We start from the raw sequence: 13,466 nt of genomic DNA on the forward strand, positions 1-13,466 counted from the left end.
TGAGATCATCACCTGAGCCAAAGGCAGAGGCTTTAACCCACTGAGCCACCCAGGTGCCCCTTAAACCTTTTTCAAGAACTCTCTCCTGGCACATTCCCATCTCCTCCAGTCTAGACCACTTTACCTATAGGCCTTCCCTACTGCTGTCATCATAATACCTCTCTTTACCATTATCTTGGGGTTTCCATTGCCTCTTTCTTTTATTAGGTCCCCTCCCTTCCTTCCTTCCTTCCTTCCTTCCTTCCTTCCTTCCTTCCTTCCTGTTAACGGTGTATATCCTCCAATGACTTCTGTAGAGAATTGCTCAAAGAACTAAACTCTTCGAGACACTGCATGTCTGAAAATGTCTATTAGATCCATATCCATTAATTGATATTTTTACTAAATAGAGAATTTTAGGTTGAAATCACTTTCCCTCAGATTTTTCAAAGCACTGCTTCATTGTTTCCTATTTCCTAGAGTTGCTGTTAGGGAAGAAAAAACAGTTCTTCACTGCTGTCAGCTTAGAGCCAGCCTGACTGAAACACCTGGGCTGTGATGTTCTCCTGTTAAAACTAAAAAATTTCCCAGAACACCAACATCAGACGAAACCACTCTCTAATCATGATGAAACAAAAGAAAGAGGAAAAGAAGAACTACTACATGATTGTCTGAAGGCAGAGGAACCTCGAGGATGCTTGACATCCCCTGAACTGAGAAGGCACTTTGAGATGGGGAAACAAATGAGAGAAGCAGTTGACAGTTTTTATATTGGGTAACTTACTGGCGGGGAGGACTGGACCATGATCCAGTCAGCTGCTCAGCTATTCTCCACAAAAATCCAGACCTTAACTCATAAATTGTGTGAGGAGGTAGGACCTGAGGAAGAGCATAACAGTGAGATCTAAGTGTACACGCAAATGTGATTAATAGCTAATATTAACAGACCCATCTGTGCACCAGGAGGCCAAAACCATGTTACTGAAGTTTGTATCTTAATGGACCTGCTGGAGGTACAGAAATCTTGGTGCTCTTGTCTCCTCTGTGATCACAAGACACGTACAGTAATCTGTGGGGAATAAGCGGAATAAGGATTCAAGGCTTTGCTTCAAAAACAGGCTAGTGCACTTCCAATTTAGGTCTCGGAACCATCGACCTCAGAACTACAGCACCCTCCAGTGAGTGAGCAGCGGCAGCACAACCTGACAACCCGTGCAAAGAGAGGTCGTTCGGCGGCGGAGGCCCTCGCCCTGTAGCATTTAGTGGGGGCAGCCGCCAGGTTTTATCGGAGGCGGACCCCCACGAGAGGCGGCACTGGCAGCGATCCTCTGGTGGGGAGGATGTGATACGCGTCCTTGAAGCTGGTGATGCCAGGCTCGCTCAGGGCGGAACCCGCCTGCTTCCCTTCTCCGTTGTCTCCCCTGCCCCAGAGAAGGCCCGCTGTTAAGGTAATCCCTTTAAGTGCTCTCCTCTCCCACAAATTCCAAGCTGCTCGACCAGGCACACCCTCGTTAGTACTCTTCTTGTTTACTTGTAAGATTTGCGATTAAGTATGACTCAACATTCCTTGTTTACCTACAAGACCTATGACTCATAAATGTTGGTTGTTAGGTTGTATCTAATAAATATGGGACGGAGTTGTGGTTTGGGGCGATGGTACTGTCGTCACCTGTCACCTGCTCCCTCTCTGGCAGCTGACTTGTTTGTGCCTCATTCTTCTCCCGTGAGCAGTCAGGAAGCGGCAAAATAAATCTTAAAACAAATCTGAAAGGAAATCTGTAACTTTAAAAAAAAAGATTTTTATTTCTTTATTTGATGGAGAGAGAGAGCGCTGGTAGGCAGAGCAGCAGGCAGAGAGAGAAGGGGGAAGCAGGCTCCATGCTGAGCAGAGAGCACTATGCCGGGCTAGATCCCAGGACTCTGGGATCATGACCTGCGTTGAAGGCAGAGGCTTTAACTCACTGAGCCACCCAGGCACCCCCCGTTCTAATTTTTCTAAGGAGTCACCTGTGTTAATAAAAAAATACAACATGACATAAACTTTCTCCATGACCTTTATATGTCACATATTTAAATTATTTAAAAATACTAATTCTGGCACCTGGGTGGCTCAGTCATTAAGCTTCTGCCTTTGGTTCAGGTCATGATCCCAGGATCCTCATATTGAGTCCCACATGGGGCTCCCCGCTCAGCCAAAAGCCTGTTTCTCCCTCTCCCACTCCCCCTGCTTGTGTCCCTCTCTCGCTGTCTCTCTCAACTAAATAAATAAAATCTTCAAAAAAAAACCACTAATGCTCCTCTCCATTATCAACTTCCATCTCTCTCTCTCTCTCTCTCTCTCTCTCTCGGGTACCACGCAGTCAAGGTCGTGAATTAAATTTGGGTTTTTTCCATGTTGCAAATTCAGGAACAAAATCTTTAAGGAAATATCACATTTAGGGGTGCCTGGCTGGCTCAGGTGGCAGAGTATGTGACTCTTGATCTCCGGGTGGTGAGTTCAAGCCCCATATTGGGTGGGGGTGGGGTGGAGCCTACTTTAAAATGATTAAATATCATACTTAAAACATACATAATAATTTTCCCAGATAGTCTTCATTTCTTATTTTAGTTTTATATATAAATGTACATAAATTATTACTACCCCTGATCAAATTTTTTAAAGGTTTTATTTATTTATTTATATGACAGAGAGCCATCACAAGTAGGCAGAGAGAGAGAAGCAGACTCCCCACAGAGCAGAGAGCCTGATACAGGCTCGATCCCAGGACCCTGAGATCATGACCCAAGCCGAAGCAAAGCCCGAGCCAAAGGTAAAGAGGCTTAAACCATTGAGCCCCCCACATGCCCCCCACCCTTATTAAATTTTTAGAGACCGAATTGTATTTTCCCTGCAGAGGAAGAGAAAATATACTGATTTGTTTCTAAGAAAACATATTTATTAACGGGAAGAATTCCATCAGACTAATGGGCATTCTAAGGGAACTAATTGTGGTAAGTAACATCATTTAATGTGGAAACAAAGGCGACCTGTCTATGAGCAAGTCTTGCTAGTGAAGGACACAAAAGGAAATGATTAAACAATAGGAGGTCCCTGAAGGGCCCCCTCATTGCTGAAAATCAGAGTAGTTCTGTGATACCCTTTTGAGTCTAACAGGACATTCTCTTTCCCTGTGTATATATCTGCACATGAAGTCATTGCTTTTCATCCATTCTTATCAAACCAAACTTGTTTACCATTATGAAAAGTAATAAATCTTGACTTGTCAGAAAAGCACATGTTGTTGATTTAATTGCTTGTCTGTCATATGTGTTTCCTTTACTTAGTGTTGTAATTTAAAATAGAATCCTTAATAGACATTAACATTTTTTTACTCAACTATTTAGAAACTTGTATATACTAATCAAAGAAGGTTGCCCCTTGCATGTTAAAAATTTTGTTTTCTTCTTGTGTTAAGATCCCTTTTAGATATAGTAGTTATTAAAGCCAAGAGTTCCTACAGGGAGATCACTATGTATTAAGGTCATCCTTATCATAGACATTCCACTTTTGCAGATATTGGTAAGTATTGGGTTCATACCAAATATTGGGAAGATAAGCTTCTTGTTGCTGTAGTATCAAATACCGGAAAGTACTGACCAGAATCCTTGGGACAACAATCAACAAGACTCACAGGCCAGATTAGTTGTCATCTCTGACCTAACAGGGAGTAGATCCCCATCAACCATCACTTGGTAGATCCCCATCAACCAATTACTCATCAGAGATTAGCTCCTGGAATTTATTTCATAAAATTAAACCACAATCACACACTGATGCCTGCTGATAGGAGAAAACAATGATGCACAATGAGAGAGAGAAAGAAAGTTTTCCAGTCACCCCACTTAGTATATAAAAGGCAAAGAGCTCACTTTCTGCTCATACGAGATTTAATAGAAGACTGAGCCAACAGCACCAATGGTCCAGGTGTGCAGGAGCTGGTCAAGGGCAGGATTCTATTGCCTCCGGTGAGATGTCTCAGATGGGCTAATTTTTATAGACATAGCAAAAAGCAAACTGTCAAGGAATACTGTAGTTAAATCTGCATGCCAGTTCACCATTGCATAGCAAGGAAGACAGGCATGAGAGATTGTTTCCATCAAATAAAAGCAAAACCAACATTTATCTTTTTAAAGTTTTATTTATTTAAGCAACCTCTACAGCCAACATGGGGCTCACAATCCCGAGAGGCACCCCCAGAGAGAAAAAACCATCTGGAGTCTGGAGCCAGAGGGATTTTTCTCCTCTTGGATAAGCTACTTGGCAGGAGGCAAAGCCATCACTCTGAGCAGTCCGTCCTAGACTCAGCTGAGTACAGAAAACAATGACAGTGATTGGAGGACTCTGTATTCAATGACTGCATCCTGAAAGGTTAGCTGTCCAACATACGCAATAGAATGTCTCTGTGTAATGTTCACAAAGACCCTGTGTTGTACCTGCCCTTAGTTAAGTCAGGAGGGCACCATTTCCCTTTTCAGAATATCTTAGAGGTTCAGAAAGATTGTTGTCTTGGCATGGAAACAAAGGGACATGGACAGGTTGGGAAATAAATGGAAATACAATTTGGTTATTGCTTCTGTGGAAGGCGAAGTTGCAGGATTTCCTATAATTAGGAGCCTATGAATATTATAATATATAGCACTTCCAGTTCTGTAAACTATAGGAATACCTGTACAGGTGGCCAAAGGCATGTGTGTGAGCATGATGGCTACAGCCTATTCAGAATCATAAAATCATATAACTGACTTAAATGCAAAAGCAATATGAGAGAGGTTAAATAAACAGTACACATACTATGGAAGAAATGCCTCTGTCAAAAGAAATACAGAGGATAATTATGATGAGGGTTCCACGGATCAGGACATTATTGATGGAGCAGTTACCAAGTCCCGGCACTTCCTGGGGACAGGTTACCATTGTTGGCCTCATGACACATATGAAAAAAACTGAGGCACAATCAACACGGAAATGTTGGTGAAGACGTAGAGCAACAGGAACAGTGGTTTACTGCTGGTGGGAATGCAAAATGGTACAGCAACTTTGGAAGACAGTTCGCAATTTCTTACAAAACTAAAAATACTTTCTTAATATAGGTGCCAGTAGTCAGGCTCCCTGCTATTAGCCAGAGGAGTTGAAAGTTTAGCCCACACAAAAACCTGCACACCCATGCCTATAGCAGCTTTACTCACAATTGCGGAAATTTAGAAACAACCAAGGTGTCCTTTAGGAGGTGAAAGGATAAGCTGAACTAATAGTACTCAACACTTACAAGAAATGAACTGCCCTTGAAAAGACATCAAAGAATCTTAAATGCATATTACTACATGAAACAGCTGATCTGAAAAGGCTACATGGTATGATTCCAACTATAGGACATTCTGGAAAAGGCAAAACTGTGGAAACAGTAAAAGGATCAGTGGTTGCCAGAAAGGGGGCACAGAGGATTTTTAGGAAGGTGAAAATCCTTTGTGTGAAACTAATGGTGGATAGTTATCTATTTGTCCAAACCCAAAGAATGTAGACTGCCAAGAGTGAGCCCACAAGGTAAACTATGGCCTTTGGGTGATTATGATGTATTAATGTAGGTTCATCAGTTGTAACAAATGCAGCACTCCAGTGGGGGATGTTAACAATGAGGGAGGCTATTCATGTGGGGGTGGAGGGCAGGAAGTATGTGGGAAATCTCTGTACCTTCCCCTCAATTCGCTGTGAACCTAAAACTGCTCTAAAAAAATAACAGCCTTAATATTTTTTAAAAGTAAGCACCCTTAAGAACAATCCTCCCAAAGTAAGCAATTTTGAACAATGAATGCAAACAAATTTAGACTTTTTAAAAATTGAGTCACCAAAGTCTAAGTTATTCATCCAATCTTTTAAGGGCAGAATAAAAAATTGTACCCCACCAGATCCTGGGTTCTTCTGTCAGGAGTTCAGGTTGAGGGGTATAAAGCTGATAGGTTAGCAGATACTCTTTTACTAAGAGAATCAGGTTGGGGAGGTGGGGTGGGCCAGTGGGTCTTAATTAAGAGTTAGCTGATATGAAGCGGATAGGACCCAGAATCAAGTAACAGATTTCATGTGAGGAAATGTGCAGGTGATAAACAGCAGGAAAGACACGGAATTGAGTTAAAAGTCACGCACTCCGTCCCTGGGTGGGCTCGAACCACCAACCTTTCGGTTAACAGCCGAACGCGCTAACCGATTGCGCCACAGAGACTTGACACTGTGTTGCGGTTGATTCCATAAGCAATTGGAACTCCCACCCCGGCATGTACTGTGCCCATTCTGAGGGAAAACCGCAATTTCTAAGGCTTTGCAGAACAGAGATGAATCACGTTGTCCGTCTCATTTGAAACTGGGTGCGCTGGGTGATTCCGAAACTAAAAGGGCAGCGGAACGGCCTTGCGCACCTTGCTCCTTACCGGCCTCATTGCCAGCACCTGCAGAGACCCCGAGGCCGCAGTTCCCCGCACCTGAGCTCCGTGGGGTCTGCGGGAAACTGAAGGCCTGTTGTGCTCCTTTGGTGGCTTTTTCCACTGGTCCACCTTCACCCGAGAATGAGAGTTTGCGTGCCCTTCCAGAGCCCTACGGGAACGGTGTGTTTGGTTTCCCGTGTCTAACACCGGACTCCAGGAAGGCCAGGGTCGTGGGGTCTCCCCTCAGAGAACAGAGTCTGCAACTCACCAGGAAGCACTGTCAAGACCTGTTGAATACATTGCTGTTTAGCTTCTAGTCCCACGAAGAACCCTGAGAATGGAAATAAGGAAGTTTTTCAAAGTAGAAGGTTCTTTGTATAAAGCCTTTATTCGGATTGCTCAGCCTCCGGTGCAGCGGCAACGGGAAAGGCCCAGGGAGCCCCCTTGGCGCCTGAGCTCCCCACTCAAAAAAGCCCCGCGAAGTTGTGTACCCTTTGGAGTAGGCGGAAATGAAACCTCAGCTAGGGGAGGGAGCTGGGGGAGGGGAGGAAAAACGCAAGGAGACCTCCTAGGAGGCTTGTGCGGGGTGGGGATGGGGGGGGGACGGAAGGCGCGTCCAGAAAAGTAAGAATTGGTTTTGTTTTATAACTGTGGGGGAAGGGTCAGAGCCGGTGCGGGGGGTTGATAAAAAGGAGGGAGAGAGGAGGAGGGAGTGAGGAAGACAAGAAGGGGATGAAAGCATTTATAATTCCATCTCTCCCTCATTTGCACTCTCCCTCTCTTTTTTCTTCTGATCCCTACAGCTGAAGAACTCTGATACCCTGAGGTCTGAGAAGACAGACCCAACTAATGTATGCTCCAGAGGACAAGCTCTTGGTTGTAAAGATGGTTCTGTCCTTGGTGGCCGGGTGAGGGGTGAGGGGGGGATGAGTGAAATAGATACATGGGATTAAGAGTACACGTACACGTACACGAGTGCAGAGTAATGTATAGAAAATTTGAATCATCATATTGCACACCCAAAACTAGTAACACTAATCATACTTAAGTTAAAAAAAATGGTTTTTGCCCTTGTATGGCTTGGATAAATACACTTCAATTATCTCATTCTTTATTCTGTAAAATGGGACTAAGAGCGTTCTACTTAATTCTGTTGTCATTGTGCTTGGATTTAGGAAATACTGGATCATTCATGTTAAAAGCAGCAGAATCATGAATATTGCCATTATCTTCCGAATCTTTTGACAACCAAATCCTTATTTATTTCACCTTAAATTAGTTTTGCTCTTTCTAGAAATTCCTGTAAATGGGATCATACATACAGAGTATGTATGCTTATGTCTACTTACTCTTCCCTGTATAACGTCTTTGAATTTTATCCATGTTACTGAGTGTATCAGATTTTCATTCCTTTTTATTGCTGAGTAGGATTCCATCGCATAGATATTTCAAAATTTCTTTACCATTCTCATAATAATATTTGGGCTGTTTCGAATTTGAGCTGTTGTGAATAAAGCCGCTCTGAGCATTCTTGTGTTTCTGTAGACACATTCTTTTTAAATTTCTCTTGGACAGACACCTAAGAGAGGATATTTGATGGAATCAAAAGGGGAGGGGTGTATGTTTAATTTTATAAGAAACTGCCAAAATGTTTCCCAAAGTAGTTGTACCATTTTATGGTCATGCCAACAATGTATGAGGGCTCTGGTTGTTGACAAAAATTCTCTCCTTAACCAGACTCTGTCAGGCCTCTAAACTATCTTCTCAAGTAAGCCCTAATTTTCAAGCTTCTAGGTTTGTCTTTGTGTGTCCAGTTTTAGCAAGAAGCCTGCCAAGTCCTGTCAACCGGAATTCCCCCTCCCCAGATACTTGGTCAGGTTCCTCATCCTCCACCATCCTCCAGGGTGGTGTCTGATCATTTTTGGCCAGCCTGCAGCAAGAGTCCCTTGGATTGATTTAGCCATATTCTCCCTTACTTCCGATGTAAAAAATAGTAAATTTTCATTCAGTAACCTTCTCTCTGTTCCTGCTTTAGGCTATACATTCCCACAGTGTGTGTGTATATATATACATACATTCCATCCCTTGTTGGAAGAAAGGCAGCTTTCTGCCTTATTGTTCATTAACAAATATCATGAATGATTTTTTTCACATTGTTCCACTTCTTTACCAAGATTTGGTGTTTTCAGACTTCTAATTTTATTTCTTCTACTGAGTGTAATGGTATCTCAATGTGGTATTAATTCCCATTTTCTTGACAACTGATGATACTGAGCACTCTTACGTGTTTATTGACTATTATATCTTTAAAGTGTTCAAGTCCTTCAGCCATATTTTAAAAGATGCATTACTTGATTTTTAAAAAAATCAGGAGGTCATAATATATTCTGGACACAGATACTTGATCAGTTACGTTTTTTGGATATTTAGTCTCAGTCTATGGCTTGCTTTTTTCCTTTCATAATGGTTTCTTTTTCAGTAGATTTTTTTAAATGCCGATAAAGTCTGATTTACTATTGCTTTCTCTTATAATGATTTTTTTTCCTGTGCCCTGTGCTAGGATTATTTGCCTACCCAGTTCACAAAAATATTTTTGTATGTTTTCTTCTAAAAACTTAATGTTTTGATCTATGAGTTACAAAAAATTAACTTTTGTGAGGCAGGAATAGAGTTTCTTCCAGCACCACTGGTTTCTTTACTTTTCTTTTTTTTTTAAGATTTTATTTATTTATTTGACAGAGAAGATCACAAGTAGGCAGAGAGAGAGAGAGAGAGAGAGAGGAGGAAGCAGGCTCCCTGCCAAGCAGAGAGCTCCATGCGGAACTTAATCCCAGGACCCTGAGATCATGACCCCAGCCGAAGGCAGAGGCTCAACCCACTGAGCCACCCCGGCGCCCAACACCACTGGTTTCAATTACATTCCTATACCCACTGAATTGGTTTAAGTCTTTATTGAAAACCAGCTGACCATATGAATGAGTCTACAGGTGACCATAGGTGTGAGTCTATTTCAGGTCTCTCAACTCAGTTCCATTTATCTATATTATCTTCCATATGCTTACGGCCCACTGTTTTGCTTAGAAGAGCTTATAGTAAGTCTTAAAAGTTAGGTAGTTTGCCAGCTTTTTTTTTTTTTTTTTAAGATTTTTATTTATTTGAGAGAGTGAGAGCCAGAGCAGGGTGAAGGGCAGAGGAAGAAGCAGACTCCCTGCTGAGTGGGGAACCTGATGCGGGGCTCCATCCAGGGACTCCAGGATCATGACTTGAGCGGAAGGTGGTCGCTTAACCAACTGAGCCACCCAGGCACCGCCCCCCTCCTTTTTAAAGAGAGAGAACAAATGAGGAGGGGCAAAGGGAGAGGCAGAATGTTAAGCAGACTCCATGCCCGGGGCAGAGTCCAATCTTAGAAACCTGAGATCATGACCTGAGCTGAAATCAAGAGTCAGACCCTTAACTAACTGAACCACCCAGGTACCCTTAAGTTTGCCAACTTTGTATTTTTTTTTTTGCACAGCTCAATAAATTTCAAAATATGCATATGCTTATGTAATCACACAGATCAAAGTATGCTGTATTTTGCCCCTCTCACTTTAGTATTGTATCCATGTCCTTACATGTCCTGGTTGATCATGTGGCTAAAGATAATCTTTTGTACCCTCCGAAGAGAATAAATACTCAGTTTTCTGTAAAGATAATGGAGAGGCACAATGTCTACAATACTTAACATTTCCTCTGGATTTTTTCTTGAAGTAAAATTAGTTCACTTTCAAGGCCTGTTGATTATTGCTGATCATGAAAAATAACGTGTTAAATTTTCTGCTTAATTTATAGGAAGAGTTATGGAAAGCCGCATTTATTGGGCTGATTTGTCAAGCATAAGGTTGCAAAGTGGCAACAGGAGAGTGGATTTTTTTTTTTTTTTCTTTTTGGCATATGAAGGAAGATGGGAGTGAGGTTTACATACAGTAGGAGAAAGAATAAGCTGGAACCAGTAAACTGATTTTAGGGTTTGGCCATGGATATCATCAGATTTTGGATAAAAGGAGGCTAAATGGTTATATATAAGAGAGCAAGAATTTTAATGGACATAGCAGGTACTTAAAGGCTATCTTACCACACTTTATCACTGATTCTTCTTTTCTGTGTAAAGATAGCAAAAGGTGGACTTGATGTATTTGTTACATATTCTTTTAATGCATATTTAGGTAAGTTCCATAAACAATGCATGGAAAGTAAGACAGGCGCAACCTGGGGGTCAAACCTAGCTGAAGTGCCGCAAGGTGTGTGACACTCTCAGCTGTAGTTGCTGTGGTGTCCCTTGTTGGAATGGGGCCCCCAAATGTGTGGCCTGCCTGATGGGGTGAGGGGGGTGGTGGTACCGGTGGTAAAAGCATTCACCTGAGGCAGAACAAAGGAGATAGAAGTTTGTTGAATACACCTCAAGGAAGCAGTGGGCAGGTGAGCAAAGCAGAGACTCCTGCAACCAGGCAGTGGGTGCCGGCTGTATTTAGAGGAGGAAGAGGAGGTATAGTGATGTATGGCATTTTCCCTTTTTTGGTAACTGTGTCTGGTTGTAAATCGCCCACTGGTTATTTAGGGCCTACAGATATTTTGAGGGGGGTCACCTGTATTCAGCTGGAGGGGGTGGCATGGGCCCTTTCTACATTCCATCACTCAAGCAGGTTGCCTAAAAGCGGTTTCTACAGTTGCTCCCACACCTTAAAGTCTTCATTTAAAAGCCATCAGAAACAATTTCTTTTGAGGGGCGCCTGGGTGGCTGAGTCATCAAGCGGCTGCGGCTGCCTTTGGCTCAGGTCATGATGCCAGGGTCCTGGGATTGAGCCCTGGGTTGGGCTCTAGCCCTGGGTTGGGCTCTCTGCTCAGTGGGAAGCCTGCTTCCCCCTCTCCCACTCCTCCTGCTTGTCCCTCTCTCTTGTGTCTCAAAGAGACAAATTAAAAAATTTTATCTATTTTAGACAAAATAAAATTAATAAATAAAATCTTTTAGAAAAGGAAATTGTTTCCTTTTCTAAAGTACTCTTTAAGTGCATTGAAAATAATCTTAACCAGGGGTGCCTGGGTGGCTCAGTTGGTTAAGCTTCTGCCTTTGGCTCAGGTCATGTGCCGCTTCCAGTCAGCGATGGGAGAAGAATTAGGCACAAACAAGTCAGCTGCAAGAGACTGGGAGCAGGGGACAACAGTCGAAAAGACTGCTGCCACGAGCAACTCCACAGTCTCACTTTTATTAGATAGAAACAATAGCCAACAGAAGGACCCATGAAGGTCAAACATTAGTCACATGTCTTGCGGACAAGCAAGAAGGAGGACAAAGTTTATAGTTAACCAAGCACATTCAAAGGACACATCTAAAAAAGAACGGGCGCTTCTGGGAAGAGAAAGGAGCGATAACGGAAAAGGGAAGCAGGCGGTTTTCGTTCCACCCTGAGCTGACCAGGGTTCCCGGCTGCCCGGCTTCTGTGAAGGGGCGGCCTTCCGCCCCGAGCAAGCCGGGTATCCCCAGCTGCCCAGCTTCACGGTCGTGTATCGTCCTTCTCCCCAAAGACCTGTTGCCAGTATATGTTTTTCTTAAGGCCATCTCTAAATGTGCTTGGCAACTAGGAAAATCCTCCAGGGGTTTAAGTAACAAATTGTTCCGAGGGGCAGTAGCAGTCATGATCTCCTGGGACCAAGCCCACGTTGGGGCTCCCTGCTCCTCTGGGAGTCTGCTTCTCCCTCTCCCTTTGACCCTCCCCTCACCTGCCCCCTCATGTTCTCTCGCTTTACCAAATAAAATCTTTAAAATTTTTTAAATAAATAGACTTACCAGTTGCATGCTTGGAATCCACAGAAAGCCCAGGGAGAGATGTTCAAGTGCCAAAAGGAACAGGGGCTGCTTACTCACTGGTAGATGATGTGGGGGAAAAGGCAGAAGAAAAGTTATTAAATTTCCTTACCAGATAACAGCCCATTGACAAGTCCTTGAAACAGGCAGAGTGACTTTCCTTTAGGAACTCAGCTGCCTGGATGTTAATACTTTGCTAAGACCAAAAGGCAATCTTAGCCCAAACCCCAGGATCCTGTAAGTCTATCTTAACAAATAAAAATTCTTTTGGAGGGGCGCCTGGGTGGCTCCGTGGGTTAAAGCCTCTGCCTTCGGCTCAGGGGTTCTGGGATCGAGCCCCACATCGGGCTCTCTGCTCAGCAGGGAGACTGCTTCCTCCTCTCTCTCTGCCTGCCTCTCTGCCTACTTTGCAATCTCTATCTGTCAAATAAATAAATAAAATCTTAAAAAAAAAATTCTTTTGGAAACTTCTTTCTCTACCCCCAAAATACATGTTGGCAAACATCCCCAAAGTATATGACCCACCAGTATACCTCTGAAGGATCTCATGACTTGGGTTTTACTGGACAGTAATAAATTACCTTTTCCCAACAATAACAAGTCCCCTCAAGGTCTTGGAAACCTTGCTTCCAAAATTCCTTAGAGATTTACGGTATTCCTAATCCCCACCCAACGTTAAAGTGTATAGTCAGCCACTCCTCATGACCCCACAGGGCAGCTCTTTCTGCCCACAGGTCCTGAACCCCTGCTTTAATAAAATCACCTTTTTGCACCAAAGACATCTCAAGAATTCCTTCTTGGCCCTCATCTTCAAACCCTAACGTCTCTCCTCCACCAGTAGGCAGGCAGGCTTTGGCTCCCACTGGAGAGGGGTACTCGACTCAACCGTCACCCGCGACTGGACCCCGATTTCCTCTTCATGCGGTTTTTAGATGAGGAAAATCCCATGGAGTTCCTCCTTTCTCTCGGCTCTGTTTCCACCTCTCCCTTTCTGTCCCTTCCAGAGCGTTCTGGGAAGCTAATATCGGACAGGACCAAAGGGGAGGTTGCCCTTCTCCTCCGGGTCCTTCCTGCCGGGGCGTCTTGGGTGCTCAGTCCCGCCGGGACGTTAGGGCCCGCGGGTGCGGACTGCCTGGCCGCGAGGGTAGTCGGCGCGGGGCCCGCGAGTTCGCCGCCGGCGGCTGCGCGCGTC

The 13,466-nt window shown here is 43.7% G+C and overlaps 1 non-coding gene across 1 annotated transcript; it reads right to left on the minus strand.

Annotated features, from left to right (window-relative positions):
• Positions 1 to 6,159: 6,159 nt before the first annotated feature.
• On the minus strand, positions 6,160 to 6,233 carry TRNAN-GUU. Its single transcript has one exon. It is a non-coding gene; the product is annotated as a tRNA-Asn (tRNA).
• Between the last annotated feature and the right edge of the window lie 7,233 nt (positions 6,234 to 13,466).

Source organism: Lontra canadensis, unplaced genomic scaffold (assembly GCF_010015895.1).
Source record: "Lontra canadensis isolate GAN:19392208 unplaced genomic scaffold, GSC_riverotter_1.0 scaffold142, whole genome shotgun sequence".
Classification (NCBI taxonomy): Eukaryota; Metazoa; Chordata; class Mammalia; order Carnivora; family Mustelidae; genus Lontra; species Lontra canadensis.